The sequence below is a fragment of the Camponotus floridanus genome, unplaced genomic scaffold, assembly GCF_003227725.1.
Source record: "Camponotus floridanus strain SB8 unplaced genomic scaffold, Cflo_v7.5 scaffold281, whole genome shotgun sequence".
NCBI lineage: Eukaryota > Metazoa > Arthropoda > Insecta > Hymenoptera > Formicidae > Camponotus > Camponotus floridanus.
The window spans coordinates 123,336-129,368 of NW_020229416.1; the positions used below are offsets into that span (position 1 = coordinate 123,336).

A 6,033-nucleotide genomic window follows, 5' to 3' on the forward strand; every position below is an offset into this window, starting at 1 on the left:
AACAAGGCATATGCATATATTTTACTTGGTGCATTTATCAAGATATATAGATTTTCATTTTTGAGAATTTCTATAAAACCCCCTTTACCCCCCTGGAGAGACGTAGACGAGAAAAATATCAGGACGAAGTCGCTGAATCGGAAATCCGAGTCTTTCACTTGCCGGACGACTGCTCTTACCACTGACAATGAGCTATTCAACCCCACACCGATATCACTCTCGCTTATTTGTTTATAACTATGTTATAATACATAACGAGCCTAATTCCTTTCCGATATTTTTCTCGTCTACGTCTCTCCAGGGGGATAAAGGGGGTTTTATAGAATTTCGAAAAAATAAGAATCTATATCCCACACAGCACATGATATCGTACGAATATTCTATACTCATTCTGTGAATGTACGTACTGTACGTAATATACTCAGAACATTTTTATAATATCTTGTGTAGTATATTATTTTTCGTATATTCTCAGGATATTATCAGAACATTTTGTGTAGTATATTATTTTTCGTATATTCTCGTATATTCTCAGAATTTACTTTTAATATCTTTTATAGTATATTATTTTTCGTATATTCTCATAATATACTATTGAATTACGTGCATTTTTACTTTTGAGCGGATATGTATGCCATTTTGGATACGTAATTTCCGCTATTGCCGTCATTTGTCTTTTCCTTCTAGTTGCCACAGGACAATAACCGACACGTGCAGATGTGTTTCGTCTAAAATAAATTTTTCTTTCTCCCGCGCGTTCCGTTGTATATACGGACTATTAAGAACTTACACTCATTTCAACCTCTTAAAGAAGATAATCTGGCAGCCTAATCAGCACTCAGTAAAACTGCTGATTTTTGCTAAAAAGGAAGAAGAAGAAGTCTTTTCCTTCTTCTTCATTGACGACGTACGTGTAACGTGTAACGTGTAATTCTTTGCTACGTCTGTGATACGATTGTGATTATAATCGCAGGTAATACTTCTTATTCTCAAATAAATTAAATATAAAAGGTATTTTATAAAAGCTAAATTTTATTTATTATATTTTTTATTAATACTTAATAATTACGATATTAACCTCAAAAATGCAAATTAACCTCACAATATAGTTCATTTTCTCATAAGTTTATTAAATAAGGTTAAAAATACTTATTATTCTTATCTGTGTTGCAGTATTGCCATGTAAAAAGCATAATATAAATTTATTTTTGCAAACAATCTACATAGGAAAGACATACATACACAACTGGAATATTGCGTATAGCAAGGTGTGTATAAATAATTTGTAATAAAAAACTAACATTTTGATATTTCTTTTACATTTTGTCTTGTTTTTTTATTTCTTATGTACACAGCTCATCAATATAATTCATTCCGTTTATATCATACTGAAGCAACAGGGAATGCTACGTATCTTATATGATTTTTTATTATCATATACATATATTTATATCTTTCATAATTATATCTTTACGTTCATAGTTATATCTTTACATGTGATTTAAAATATACATAGGATGTCCCAAAAGATATACAGTTAAGTTTAAAGATTTGTTAATGTTTTTGTGAGTCAAAAATGTCAATATAAACTTATCTTTGATTAGCAGAACTATTATATGGAGTTATTACAATACGATGAATCATGGAATTCCTAGCATTAATAAAACTGTTTTGAATGTCAGTAACATTGATAATCAAATATAAGTTTATTGACATTTTTTACTTAAAAACATGATTAACGAGCTCTTAAATTTATGACTTTTGGAACACTTTGTATGTATACAGAATGTTCTGTACAGACATAAAATTATTTATGACAATTATAAACTTTAAAAATTTAATTTTTTAATTACATTACTTGTAAAGTTTATAATCACATCTTTGCATTGATTTAAATAACAAATATATATAAAAATATATATTAATGTTTTCAAATCAGTTAAAAATATAAATGTAAATATTTAAGTTTATATTATGTGTAATTTTAGACCTCAATGTTAATAATATATAATTTTGTATGTATATGGCACATTCTATATTTATATGCTGCTAATTTATCAAAAATATGTATTTTTATGTGAAATTATTATTATATGTTACAGCGTTCGCACAAAAAGAACATTATTATCAACTTCATGATCTAATAGTTTCTGTGAAGTAAGAAAATTGTATACATATATATATATATACATATATAGATGGGATATATGCAATATATGTATATTTAAAACGAGGAAATATAAAAACAAGGTGATATAAACTGCGGACTCAACAAATCACAACAAAAAGTAAGTTTTAATGATATTTTTTAGTGTAAGCAAACTAGCTGTTATTGCAATTATTTGTAAAAACGATTTAAAATTACTATAAGTCTTATTTAAATTCACTTTACGACACTAAATTATTTTATATTTTACAAAAATGTTTACGTATCAAATATATATATAATTATGTATATAATTTAACTGAAAAGTACTAATTATATAATACTAATGTTAGAAGCAAAATAAATTTGAAACTAAAATTTCAAAAATTCAATTTTTATTTTTAATAAGATTTTCAAAAATAATGAGAAATAGTTTTCTGAAAATTTTAAACTGTACATAATTTTTGGCTACAATATTAAAAGTTATAAAGTAGGTAAATGAATTGATTATTTTCTTATTTTTATTGTACTATTTATTATTTTATTTATGTATTATTTTATTATGTGTATGTGTATTTATATTTAAGTATGAAATATATTTATATAAGTATAAAATAAATAATAAAATAAATTTAATGAAATAAATAATAAAACAAATGATAAATAAATAAATAAAACATAAAATATATATTTTTAAAAAATTAAAAATTATATTTCATTTAAATTGTAATCTTTAAAAATAATCGGAGATATTTCAGGTAAACAAAATATCTCATTTAAAAGGATACACTGGAATATCTGCTCAAAAAAACATTTTAGAGAAAAAGGTTTTAGACAAAAGTTGTTTGGGGGACATATAAGATGGTGCCATTGATTTGATCTTAGATAATTATTTTGAAGGAGACAAAAAAATTTTCAATTTCTTAAATGGAATCTCTAATTTTTATAGCATATTCTTGCAGCTTATTTTGAAAATTCCCCAAAACATTTTTATTAAGTTATTTTTTATTAATTAAGTATTTTTGTTAAAGTTTACAATATTTTGACAAAATATAAAATATCTTGGGAAACTTTCAGTTTTCGATAGTCTTATATCTTAATACTTTTATACACAGAATAATCAAATCAATATATTCATGTAAAAAAAACAGTTGCTTTTTAAACAAGTAATTTGCAGCTGCGTACTTTTTCTTAAAAGCAACTGTGTGTTTTCTTTACACCAATTGATTAGTCTCTCATTATTCCATGCATAAAAGTATTAAGATTAGATTATTTAAATATTTAAGAATATTTTGCAAAATATTTTACATTTTATGTTAAAAAATTGTAGACTTCAAGCTTTATATAACTCAAAAAATACTTTAGTATTTTGGAAAGTTCTTAAGGTAAGCTACAAAAATATTCAGTAAAAAATATAATAGTAAAACCCATTTAAGAAATTGACCTTTATGTAACCTTCAAAGAATTATCCAAAGAATCAAATTTTGCTCACTATTTTATATCTCTCTTGAAGCCATACAATTTTTTTGTTTGAAATATTTTTCTCTAAAATACTTTCCCTTCAGATATTCCAATGTATTCTTTTAAATAGGACACCCTGTATAATTACAATTTTACCAATAATATTATATTTTGATAATTTTAACAGCAATATTTTATTTTATAATATCAATTTTATTAATATATATGTATATATATATATATATATATATGTGTGTGTGTGTGTGTGTGTGTGTGTGTGTGTGTGTGTGTGTGTGTGTATATAATATCGACGTAATAATTAAATATTAAATTATATATTATAGTTAATATATTTATCAGCTTCAATATGTTAACAGAAAAGAAAAAAAATGGATAAAAAGCGTTCAAGAAAAGACGCTGCATGTGTGTCAAAACGACATTTAAAAAGATTAGCCGTACAAGAATCCAAAATTGTTTACGATGCTTTATTAAATACGACTACAGTGTCATATAGTAACATTACTTATAAATACACAGAACATTTGGAAAACGTTTCTAAAGTAAATTCAGAAGTAAAAAACATTCAAGCTGCTGAAAATGCTGTAATCGAAAATTATAATGTTCACGAGTGGAACGAAAGTAGTAACAATGTATTGAACATGCAACAGTCCTCTGTTAGCGATTCTTATGAATCGCAAACTGATTTAGCATCTGAAGATGCAGATGTAACAGGTGACAATTTGAAAAATGATCTTGCTATCTGGGCTGTGCAACATCAAATTTCACATACGGCTTTAAAAGCATTACTTCAAAGATTAAAAAAACATTCATGTTTTTCATCATTATCTCTAGATGCACGTTCACTTTTGAAAACTCCGAGAAAACAAGATATACGTATAGTACAGCCAGGAATTTACTATCATTTTGGATTGCAAAAGTCTATGTTGAATATATTAACCTCCATGAAAAACAATATTGGAAGCAGTATAAAAATTGCTATTAATGTCGATGGATTACCACTCTCAAAATCATCGCAACAACAATTTTGGCCCATACTTGGTTCAATTTTTCCATATAATAATGTATTTACAATAGGAATTTATCATGGAACTGAAAAACCTGCAAATGTTAATGATTTTTTAAGTGATTTTGTGAACGAGGCTGCAGAAATGTGTGAAAATGGAATATATATCAATAATCGTAATATACAATGCAGAATAGAAGCATTAATATGTGATACACCGGCAAAAGCATTTATGCTATGTGTAAAAGGGCATTCCGGATATTCAAGTTGCACTAAATGCACAACAGAAGGAGAATATGTCGGAAATCGTATATGCTTCCCACAAATTGATGCACCAATTAGATCAGATAATGATTTTATTAACAAAATTGATGACAGTTATCATAAACCAGATATAACATGCAGTCTACTCAAAATACCTCATTTCAAACCAGTTACAAATGTTCCCATGGATTATATCCTAGTGTGTTTGGGAATTATGCGGAAATTAATGTATTTATGGTTGAATGGAGAATTCTATTATCGGCTACAACATAGAGCCATTGAAGAAATATCAACACGTCTAACAATTCAATTAAAGCCATCGATACCTGTAGAATTCGTAAGAAAGCCACGGAAATTAGATTACATTAAATTATGGAAAGCTACGGAATATAGACAAATATTGTTGTATACAGGTCCATTGGCTTTCAACTCAATATTGAAAAAAAGTGTGTACACCCATTTTATGACATTGCATGTTATTATTAGAGTCTTGTGTTCAAAAACTTTGTATGATGAACACTTATCGTATGCACAAGATATGATTCGTTTTTTTATCAAAACATTTATCAAGATTTATGGAGTACAAAACGTGTCGCATAATATTCATAGTCTCATACATCTTGTTGACGATGTAAAAAAATTTGGACCACTCGACAATTTTAGTGCGTTTAGATTTGAGAATCACATGCAAGTGTTTAAAAAATACCTCAGAAAAGCAGAAAAACCTTTGGAACAAGTAATACGAAGATGTATTGAAAAAGAAAATTTAAGTACATCAAATAGATTAAGTACATTGACTAATTTGTCAGATTCTATCCTGATATATCCCACTTTAATTACATTACATGATGATGGTCCACTTTTACTTGACTGCAATAATCCACAATATAAAATTATCAAATATGTCAACGGAATAACATTTAAAACTGGCTCACATGCAGATAATTGTTGTGGTTTAAATTGCGGTGCTATAGTATGTATTGAAAACGTGGCACACTGCAAAAAACAGAATATTCCAATTATTATTGGACGCGAATTTTTGGAAAAGGAAGATTTATTTAATATGCCTTGCTCATCATCATTGCTTGGGGTTTATTCCGTAAAATCATTATCAGATTTGAAATCATGGCCATTGAAA

At 26.7% G+C, this 6,033-nt stretch overlaps 1 long non-coding RNA gene across 1 annotated transcript; it reads left to right on the forward strand.

Moving 5' to 3' along the window:
* Positions 1-701: 701 nt before the first annotated feature.
* Positions 702-2,293, forward strand: LOC105247897. The gene is made up of 3 exons (XR_888932.3): positions 702-973; positions 1,174-1,268; positions 2,103-2,293. It is a non-coding gene; the product is annotated as an uncharacterized LOC105247897 (long non-coding RNA).
* Positions 2,294-6,033: the final 3,740 nt, after the last annotated feature.